This window comes from Panulirus ornatus, chromosome 10 (assembly GCF_036320965.1).
Source record: "Panulirus ornatus isolate Po-2019 chromosome 10, ASM3632096v1, whole genome shotgun sequence".
Classification (NCBI taxonomy): Eukaryota; Metazoa; Arthropoda; class Malacostraca; order Decapoda; family Palinuridae; genus Panulirus; species Panulirus ornatus.
In genome coordinates this window covers 18,111,424-18,122,846 of record NC_092233.1, presented here as the reverse complement: position 1 = coordinate 18,122,846, position 11,423 = coordinate 18,111,424, and the positions used below count along the sequence as shown (strand labels likewise).

Sequence of the window (11,423 nt, the reverse complement as noted above, 5' to 3'; positions counted from 1 at the left end):
TGTGAAACAAGCGAATGTTTCTTTTTATTTCAAGATTATAGTTTCTGTGTGTGTGTGCATGTGTGTGTGTGTGTATGTACGAGTGTGTGTGTGTGTGTGTGTGTGTGTGTGTGTGTGTGTGTGTGTGTGTGTGTGAAGTCCTTATTCATTCATGCATTAGTCACTTGATTTATGTGTTGTCTAATTCATTTACTCTGAGAATGAACAACAATTACTCTAGAATTTTACACATTATTGCTCTATCTTCGCCAGTCTCTATGTAGAGCGTCGGCAATAATGTACCTTCAGCCTCCGTGTGGTCAGGACGCTGTAAACAAGTTCCCACCAGGTTGACCACAGGAGACAGGACGCCCAATACCTGTCCCCGAAGTAGATGCGAACGGTTGCCTCTTCCCTGGAAACATGTTTGTTGTGTGAACTCTCGAGCACGAACGTACAGTCACTGAACACTGTGTTAGGGTCATTCAGCAACGATGGTACGATCCTTGAGGAGCGATGATACGATCCTTGAGCAGCGATGGTACGATCCTTGAGCAACGATGGTACGATCCTTGAGCAGCGATGGTACGATCCTTGAGCAACGATAGTACGATCCTTGAGCAGCGATGGTACGATCCTTGAGCAACGAGGGTACGATCCTTGAGCAACGATGGTACGATCCTTGAGCAGCGATGGTACGATCCTTGAGCAACGATGGTACGATCCTTGAGCAGCGATGGTACGATCCTTGAACAGCGATGGTACGATCCTTGAGCAACGATGGTACGATCCTTGAGCAGCGATGGTACGATCCTTGAGCAACGATGGTACGATCCTTGAGCAACGATGGTGCGATCCATGAGCATCGATGGTACGATCCTTGAGAAACGATGGTACGATCCTTGAGCAGCGATGGTACGATCCTTGAGCAGTGATGGTACGATCCTTGAGCAGCGATGGTACGATCCTTGAGCAACGATGGTACGATCCTTGAGCACGATGGTACGATCCTTGAGCACGATGGTACGATCCTTGAGCACGATGGTACGATCCTTGAGCACGATGGTACGATCCTTGAGCAACGATGGTACGATCCTTGAGCAGCGATGGTACGATCCTTGAGCAGCGATGGTACGATCCTTGAGCAACGATGGTACGATCCTTGAGCACGACGGTACGATCCTTGAGCAACGATGGTACGATCCTTGAGCAGCGATGGTACGATCCTTGAGCAACGATGGTACGATCCTTGAGCAACGATGGTACGATCCTTGAGCAACGACGGTACGATCCTTGAGCAACGATGGTACGATCCTTGAGCAGCGATGGTACGATCCTTGAGCAACGACGGTACGATCCTTGAGCAACGATGGTACGATCCTTGAGCAGCGATGGTACGATCCTTGAGCAACGATGGTACGATCCTTGAGCAGCGATGGTACGATCCTTGAGCACTGATGGTACGATCCTTGAGCAGCGATGGTACGATCCTTGAGCAACGATGGTACGATCCTTGAGCACGATGGTACGATCCTTGAGCACGATGGTACGATCCTTGAGCACGATGGTACGATCCTTGAGCACGATGGTACGATCCTTGAGCAACGATGGTACGATCCTTGAGCAGCGATGGTACGATCCTTGAGCAGCGATGGTACGATCCTTGAGCAACGATGGTACGATCCTTGAGCACGACGGTACGATCCTTGAGCAACGATGGTACGATCCTTGAGCAGCGATGGTACGATCCTTGAGCAACGATGGTACGATCCTTGAGCAACGATGGTACGATCCTTGAGCAACGACGGTACGATCCTTGAGCAACGATGGTACGATCCTTGAGCAACGATGGTACGATCCTTGAGCAACGATGGTACGATCCTTGAGCAACGATGGTACGATCCTTGAGCAACGACGGTACGATCCTTGAATCATTAAAGTATGAAGCTTGAACACTGAGACGCGACCTTTGAGCACAAAAGTTTGAAAACTGGTGCTAATTGGAGCATGGAGATAACGATCCTGGAGTATGTGATGGTACGACCTCTTTCGCGTATGCTTGCACGAATGTTGAGCATGTGATCCTACCGAAGGTGGCAACACATCATACGACCCTACTGTGTCGTGGTCGAGGGTCGTGCTCAAGAGATCAAAACCCACCAGGCCTAACTGGGACTCTCTCTCTCTCTCTCTCTCTCTCTCTCTCTCTCTCTCTCTCTCTCTCTCTCTCTCTCTCTCTCTCCCCTCACCTCTGTATTACATCGGCTCTATTTTTATGGTGTTTGGCGTGAGAGAAACAGAAGGTCGTGTGTTGTTTGTGAAAGGTCTGGCAGTTGGGTGTTTTGCCAGAGAGAAATAAATAAAACGGAGTTGGGAGGGGGTGGGGGGAAAGGTGTGTGTGTGTGTGTGTGTGTGTGTGTGTAATTACCAAAGATCGTATAACTAAAAGATGTTTATGCCCTTGTAATTCAGCGTACCTGCTGGCCTTACTATTGTACTCTGGTAGTTGTAGTAATCATTAATGACGTCAAAGAGGCGCTTAACCAATCAATGGGCTTTGTTTTTGACACTTATCCGAAACGTTCGTTACTCTACTTACTGGGATAACTAAATTCAAGAGAGTGTACCTCCCAGCTCATTTTCAATATATTCTGAAATGTATTTGATGTTAGCGGAATGTTGACTGCTCCCCCAAGTGTATATTTTTTTTGACAAAATGCATAAACTCAACATTATAAGCATAAGCTCGGGATCGAGGTCGCGCTTTGAAGTTTCAAACACAATCGAATGACAGTTGTTTTGGCGCCTTCCAAAGTACGAGTTGGCAACGTTCGTTGTGCTCCTTTGTGCCGAGCAGCAAACACATAGAGCGCTGGATTTCAATTTCATCGTTTTCCAACAAAAAGTGAAAGGTAAGGAACACGTTATGATGTTTTCACCCGGATGTCAACGTTTTTAAATGGAACAATAGACTTAGATGATACATACTCCTTCCTTGGAGATTAGATACGCCATATTTTTTTTTTTTTTTTCACAGACAACACATTGTTTACCATGGGTTTCCATGTCGCTATGGCAATGTTTCGTAAGGTCTTGGTGACGTCATGGTATTACAGTCACCAGACGGTCGAACTGGCTACGACCTTCGTTATGGAGCAAAGCTGAAGTTGCGCATCTTTGTTTAAAGGATCATTTGGTAATTACCAATTTACGCTCTGAGGGGAGGAGGGTCCTCTAGAGATGCTCTGTATGTTGAAATTTCTTTACTGTGCCAAGTTTTAAAACTCCTGGATGTCCTCCACTTTCAGAGGTTCATTACTCACTTTGTTCTAGTTCATCCGCCAGTCTTGTACTTTGAAAGTACTTCTTTACATCTTTTCTAACGAGTTTTTTTTCATTATTTTTCCTGTTATGTCCTCTGGTTCTTCTAGCCGTAAGTTTTTGTTTTCGATGTGATCGTCATTATCATCATCATACGAGTCGAGAAACACAAGTTTGTGATCAGGTCATCCCTTGCTCTTCTCTCTTCCATAGTTGCTAAAACTTATGGCCTTTAGCCTTTACCCATAACTTCTATATGTTAATTCTGGTACCATCTTTGTTCCCCTCCTCTGCACCTTCTCTATTAGTTCTTTGTGCTTCGTCATATACGGTGAGCAAAATTGATAAAGGAATCTTAGTTTTGACCTATTGTTGGATGTTAATAGTTTGATGATGATTTACTTATCCCGGTATGAAGATGAAATCGTACTTCAGTAGTTAATACAATTTCATTTAACTTGTAATTTTTCTATACATGTGGCACGACATGTTTCGTGGAGACAATCCACCTCACCAGGTGCCAGTTCTTGACAAAGTTTCTTTCCTTCCTTATGTATGAATGTGTCCCTCTCCTGTCTTATGTATGGCAATGGTCCTTTCCTATCTTATGTATGATAGTGTTCCTTTCTTATCTTAGGTATCACAATGTTCCTTTCTTATTTTATGTATGCCAATATTCCTTTCCTATCTTGTAGTCTTTTTTTTTGTATCTTATGTAAGATACAAACACTGTCGTATGTATGACAGTGTTTCAAGCAACCCCTCCCTGATGTTAATTGTTAACCACCATAAATGTGTTTCCTCCGTCTTTAATTCACATGTAACAATGCCAAAGAATATTTTTTGAAGTTACAAGATGAATTTTAGCCCAAATGGCATTTTCAATTGCTGAGGAATTATCTTTTGTCTGTTCTTATTATAGGGTTTGCATATTTCATTAAAAGGATATGAATTACGATGTTAAAGACGCTGATAATATTGGTGCATCATTGTCTTGCTCCGAGTTTTCTTAGAAAAGGTCAGCCAATATAACGGCGGGTGCATTGTGAGAAGCTTAAAGCTGACCTCAAGGTAGTTTAATCCTACACACACACACACACACACACACACACACACACACACACACACACACACACACACACACACACATGATGCTTGCTGGGGAGAGCGTCAGACAGTGCCATCTGCTAACAGTTCAGCTTTTCTCTGTACCTACGATTTCGGCACTTTAGTGCTATGGCACGGTAGTACTGTGGCAGTTAAGGCGCTGTAGGATTTGTGACACTGCTAGTGTTATGGCACTGAGGCACTTGTGACACTGGTAGCATTATGGCACTGGAGGCACTAGTAGCACTGTGGCACTTGTGGCACTGGAGGCACTGGTAGCACTGTGGCACTGGAGGCACTGTGGCACTGTAGGCACTGTATGCACTGTGGCACTGGAGGCACTGGTAGCACTGTGGCACTGGAGGCACTGTGGCACTGGAGGCACTGGTAGCACTGTGGCACTGGAGGCACTGTGGCATTGGAGGCACTGTGGCACTGGAGGCACTGTGGCACTGGAGGCACTGGAGGCACTGTGGCACTGTAGGCACAATAACACCGTGGCAGTACAGCCTTGTGGCTATAGCAGTTAGTGTCCCCGTCTCCTCTCGCCAGCTGGCTGACCCTCACCCCAAACATAAACAATACCTCGTGATCAGATGTGGCTGGCAGGAAAGTCCTTACAACAGAGAATCTTTCTCCCTCTATTTTTTTTTTTCTCTCTCTTCTCCCTGGAGATTGTTGTCTCCAGGGAGAACCCTTCATCTGCCACCAAAGGAGAGGGGGGGGATGAACCATAAGTTTCAGCAAAAAAAAACATATATATATATATATATATATATATATAGAGAGAGAGAGAGAGAGAGAGAGAGAGACAGACAGACAGAGAGCCAGACAGACAGACAGACAGATGAATTAACCTGACGTGCAGCTTCTGATTTTTTCTTTCTTTTTCTTTTCAGTAACGCACCAGCTCTGTCCTCACCACACTGCTTAGAATCTGCGGCCAACCACACACACGCCGGGTGCTGAGGAAACAATCAAAAGGAATTTACGGTAATGTTTTCCCGTTCGTTTTTGGTAGAATGTCTGACCCTTGAAATCTATTGGACTGAAAATGTAGGATCTTCAAGTCATGTGATTATTCTCAAAGTTGGACTATCGTATATGTTTGAGAGGGGGGAGGAAGGAAGGCAGGTTGATGTAATTGTTGTCCGCTTGCCGTAGGTGTAAGTTGTTGATTACAAATAGGTAATTACAGCTAAGGCACACCACGAGTACCTGTACATTATGGTTCAACGAAATGTAGAAGATCAAGCGTTCCATCAGTGGCTAAGAAAATACAGGGGGTTGGTGTTGTTATTGTGTGGCTTACGTTTAATATATATTGTCAAGAGTTTTCTTCATGAGTCAGCCTCCAGTCCCGGACGAGCGTCACCTATGAAGGACAGATCTTAGGTGAAGCATATAATGGGGTAAGGAGATAGGAAAGGAGAGAGAGAGAGGGAAGGGGGAAAAATTGAGAGTATTGGAAGACGTGTAAAACCCGCCTTTTTAAGAAGAGGCGGATCGTGGTAGCTCGGAAAGACATGAGAAGTTCCAGAGTTACAGAACTTAGTGCGCGTTGGGAAGAGAAAGAGGAGGAGAAGAAGACACACACCACAACCACCAGTCTTGACCCAGTGGTCCTTGACTCCCACATACTGCATCAAATTTCCTCTGGTGGATCCGTATGTCAAGTGATATTATAATTACTGATATGTTTAAGACTATAAACCCATCTTACAGTCTTCATTCTGAGTTTTGGTCGTTAGATAATTGATTTTTCCTTTTTAATTATAGTTGTACCAAGGTTCGTATCCTCTCCTCTTTGTACCACAGTCTCGCATTTCATATCGTCCTCTTTTCTATTCGAACACTCGTCATTACACGTCCGTGTTTGCTTCCGTGTGGAGCGAGGTCGTCGTCTCTCGTGTGCATTGGTTGGCGTGTTTACCCAAGACACCCGGCTAATGAAGACGTAGCTCTCGGTGTGTCCTGAGGGCTCTACATCCGTGCCTGTTGGTCTCTACATCTACGTGACACTCGTATATGTCTGATGTAGACTTTTTTTTTTTCTCTCCTCCAGCTACTTTGGCAGTAGCTGCTTGGAAAATGAAACACGAAGGTCCGAGCGCTTTCGTGAGTATTCGCTTCATCAGGGATAGAAAGCTTTGTATGGAGTGAATATTCACGAGGGTGCCATGATCTTCGTTTGGTTCTTATGTGGCTACAAATATATATATATATATATATATATATATATATATATATATATATATATATATATATATATATATATATATATATATATATATATTTTTTTTTTTTTTTTTCATACGATTCGCCATTTCCCGCATTTGCGAGGTAGCGTTAAGAACAGAGGACTGGGCCTTAGAGGGAAAATCCTCACCTGGCCCCCTTCTCTGTTCCATCTTTTGGAAAATTAAAAAAAAACGAGAGGGGAGGATTTCCAGCCACCCGCTCCCTCCCCTTTTAGTCGCCTTCTACGACACGAAGGGAATACGTGGGAAGTATTCTTTCTCCCCTATCCCCAGGGATTTTATGTTTAGTAACCTCTCAAAACTTTTAAAGCTATCACAATCAGGATGTATGTACCAATAATAGTGATTCTCATCATGGATCAAAATAAATATCTTTTTTCAAAAGAGGAGTGTTTTTCTTGGTGCCTGTAACAGGTACTGCAGCAACAGAAGGTCCCAACTTGTATGAACCAGTCACACCAGCTTTGTCAATGTTTGGCCGTTGCACAGTTTGTAAAGTCAATGATGCAAGCTTATTATTCCATCTTTCTTCTGCAAGCTTTCTTGTTTCAGCTGTCATCGTGGTTTTGTCACTTTGTCTCACTGCCATGTATTTCTGACTCACATCTAGTTTGCCTGCAGTTCTGAGGGATTTGTCCGATTTTTCCTGATGCACCCGCCTTCTCTCTAGCATGTTAGGTTCGAGGTACTTTTCTCTATTGACATTATGTAAATAACTTAATGGAACTGCTGGATAGTCTTTAAAATCCTCACTGTCTTTTGCAGTGTCATGCTTTTTCTCAGATTTCACACTTGAGGCTGCATAAGATTTTTCCTTGCAGTTTCTGTTTGGTAAATATGTGTTCCCTTTTCCTGATTCATTTGATTCACATGCATCTGTTACTACATCCTTGCATTCCTCTGCAGTATTTTTAATTTCATTTTTCTGAAACTGAACTTGTCCTACCTGATTCTGAATATCATATATATATATATATATATATATATATCGCATAATGACCTCCAGCAGCATAGAGTCGAACTCGCACCATTAGGGGCGAGCATAGCCGAGTGGTTAACGTACCCAATAATCACGCAAATGGTGCGGGGTTCGAATCCTTGCTGTTGGAGGTCATTATATGTTCTATGATAAGTGCGTCCATATGCAGTATATATATATATATATATATATATATATATATATATATATATATATGTATATATATTTTATTATACTTTGTCGCTGTCACCCGCTTTCGCGAGGTAGCGGAATGAAACAGACGAAAGAATGGCCCAACCCGCCCACATACACATGTATATACATACACGTCCACACACGCACATGTAACTATACATTTCATCGTATATACATACACGTCCACACACGCACATGTAACTATACATTTCATCGTATACACATATATACACACACAGACATATACATATATACACATGTACATAATTCATACTGTCTGCCCTTATTCATTCTCGTCGCCACCTCTCCATACATGAAACGACAACCCCCTCCCCCCTTATGTGCGCGAGGTAGTGCTAAGAAAAGACAACAAAGGCCAATTTCGTTCACACTCAGTCTCTAGCTGTCATGTATAATACACCGAAACCACAGCTCCCTCCACATCCAGACCCCACAAAACTTTCCATGGTTTACCCCAGACGCTTCACATGCCCTGGTTCAATCCATTGACAGCACGTCGACCCCGGTATACCACATCGTTCCAGTTCACTCTATTCTTTGCAAGCCTTTCACCCTCCTGCATGTTCAGGCCCCGATCGCTCAAAATCTTTTTCACTCCATATATATATATATATATATATATATATATATATATATATATATATATATATATATATGGTGATGCCTCAAGGTCTTTTATAAATGTCAGGGTGAATTCTTGAAGTTATTTTAAGCCATTGTTACACCATAAGTAGACTTCAATAACAACGTCGTTGTCACATAATGGCCATGCAAACACATCTGTTGGAAATGAATTACAAAAAATGTTCAGGTCTCTCCCACGTACTTGACCACATGCCTCAGCACGTCGATGCATTGACCTGGACCATCTCTGATCAGCTGACACCCGTGGATCACTTGTGCCCACAGTTCATCTTGCGTGTGAACCTCGGATCAGGCCACGAAGCAGGGCCACTGAACCCTACCCACTTATTAGTGTACACGTCCTCAGGGTAGTTGACAGTCTGACGGCCGAAAAGGTGTTGGAGCTCCATCATGGCTGAACCATGACATAGTCAACCTAGTCCTGAGGCAGGAATATTCTCAAGAGGAACTGGCAAAATGTCACGCAGAAACATCCTGTATGCATCTCCATTTACCCTCTGTGGTAACTGAAATGAACCGATGACATTATTATTCAAAATACCAGGCCTCACACTGATGGCAAAACGTTACTGATGAGCTCCAGTTTCATGTACAGGTGAGGATTGTGCTCTGCCCATGTGTGGGTGTTGTGGGTATCAAATATCCCGTATGTTGTAAGGGTTATCTTGCCTCGTCTGTCAACAACACCTGACTTGCACAGTGAGGGTCGTCACCACAGAATTGTATGCTAGAAAGACGAACATCGGTCGTGATTTATTGTAATTTAGGAGATGGTAAGACTGTGATGCGAACTCCACAACTGTTGCACTTCTCTTTCCAGCAGATGTGGTTGCATGGCCATCATGTGACAACGACGGTGTTATCGAAGTTTAACTTATGGTGTAACAGTGGCTTAAAATAACTTCAAGAATTCACCCTGACATTAATAAAAGACCTTGAGGGATCACCCTGTGTATGTGTGTGTGTGTGTGTGTGTGTGTGTGTGTGTGTGTGTGTGTGTGAACTGGTATAGTGATTAAACACAGGAGGGCAACTGAGTCTTATTCTTCTAGCATTTCAACTAGCCTAAAACCTTTTTCTGAGAATCTGACTAAGATACAAAGATAAAGTCTATATATCCCGTGCAATAAGGTGCTACCTCGTAGGATGCCGTTCCGCGTTTCTTATCCTGGGTCGGCCGTGTTCCACATTCCTGTGCTGTGTTCCCCTGCTTTCCGTGACCGCTATTTTTGCCGCTGGACTGGGCAAGAGTTCAAAGACCCCACGATTGTTTATCACTTCTTCCGCCCATAGGTAGGCAGCTTCCAAGCTTTTCTAACTTGCTTGCTCCGTCCCATATACACTATAACTGCCTCTTATTTGGCAGATGTCCGTACTTGTCTATGTGGACAGCAAAATCATTCGATGTCCTTTGATGAACGTATATCAGCTTTAGGTTCGCTGATCCTTTGAGCAATATCTCGCCTTATACCGCCATCGTATATGGGCCTACATCCAGAACATGGCATGGTAAATATCACGCAATTCCTTTTTGAAACTATTTTTCACTATTTGTTTTCAACCCATCACATATCTTCGTCCCTAACGATATAGCATCGTTCATCTCCCCGTCTTCTGGAAGGATCTATACACAGCTGAGGTCTTCCTTGAATTGTGGCCAGTTAATATACTATTCATTTTCCTTTGTGCTGTTCTCGGCATTCCTTCTGCGCCTTTTCATAATGCTATATATTCTGAGCGACGCTGAGAGAAGTCAAGTGTTATAGTCTTTAAAAATTATCCCATTTGCTTAGCCATCTACGTGCCACATGATAACAGCCACGTATGATTACTAAGAGATAAGACAAATGTCAGTTTTCTCTCTAGCGAAGACTCTGTGTGTCGCTTATCATCTCCCTTATCTGGCGTCAGCATCTTTCGTGCAGATCACACACACACACACACACAACACACAGACACACACACACACACACACACACACACACACACACACACACACACACACACACACCCGCCCGCCCGTCCGCCCCCACGCGGGCCAAACAAGCTTGGAGGAGAGAGAGAGAGTAATCTTTTCCTTGCCGGTGGGAGGATGTCCCCTCCGAAGGCACACCTGCCCCAACCAATTTTTCTCCTTCGTCTTTTACCTCCAGTGGACAAGCTATATTGAGAGTTCGTGTCGTGTCTGACCACTGCCGTTGGCCGGGGAAGGCCCAGCGGCTGAAAGGTTAAGTAAGGTTACTTTAGGTTTGGGATGGGTTGCGAGAGTTAACAAAAATTTCTGTCTTTCGACGGAAATTTAGTGGTTCATTCTTAGCTGGTGGTGGGTCAGGTGCGTCTCTCTGGCTGGGGAGGCAGTACACAAACCGACGAAGAAAATGTACCACCAAAAGTCTCTTGGAGTTCAGGCACTTTGAATTCATTTACTTCAGTCATCCTTTTCAGTTCCGACTGTCTCTCTCTGTGACTCTCTCTCTCTCTCTCTCTCTCTCTCTCTCTCTCTCTCTCTCTCTCTCTCTCTCTCTCTCTCTCTCTCCCCTACAGTATGACCAGTTTGTTTGTCTCGCACCAACCACTCGGGTACTCATATTTCTCCCCGGACGTGTCTGTCACGCTCCTTCATGTGTATCCCATCTTTTTTTCAAATGTCTCGTGTCAGTCACTCATCCCTGTTCGTTCATCCGTGCTCGTTCATGCCATTCAGTCACCACGTATTTCATTCACCACGTAAACGAATAAGATGCAATAGCGAAACGGAACAAATGGGAAGTTCCAAGGAAAGGAACGAGCTGGACATGATTTCTGTATTCATTTCTATGATTAGAGTTGCTCTTGTATAGAATCAAGATAGAATTATAGTCCCCCACGACGCCAGGTGTATATTCTCCTTCAGTACGATACATTTTTTATCGTCA

The 11,423-nt window shown here is 43.9% G+C and overlaps 1 long non-coding RNA gene across 1 annotated transcript in view; it reads left to right on the top strand.

Annotated features, from left to right (window-relative positions):
• The first annotated feature begins 5,229 nt into the window (after positions 1-5,229).
• LOC139750661 (uncharacterized) overlaps positions 5,230-11,423 on the top strand; it is a 111,855-nt gene continuing 105,661 nt past the window's right edge. Inside the window, exon 1 of the long non-coding RNA XR_011713192.1 lies at positions 5,230-5,400. This is a non-coding gene — a long non-coding RNA (uncharacterized lncRNA). The remainder of the gene's footprint in view (positions 5,401-11,423) is intronic.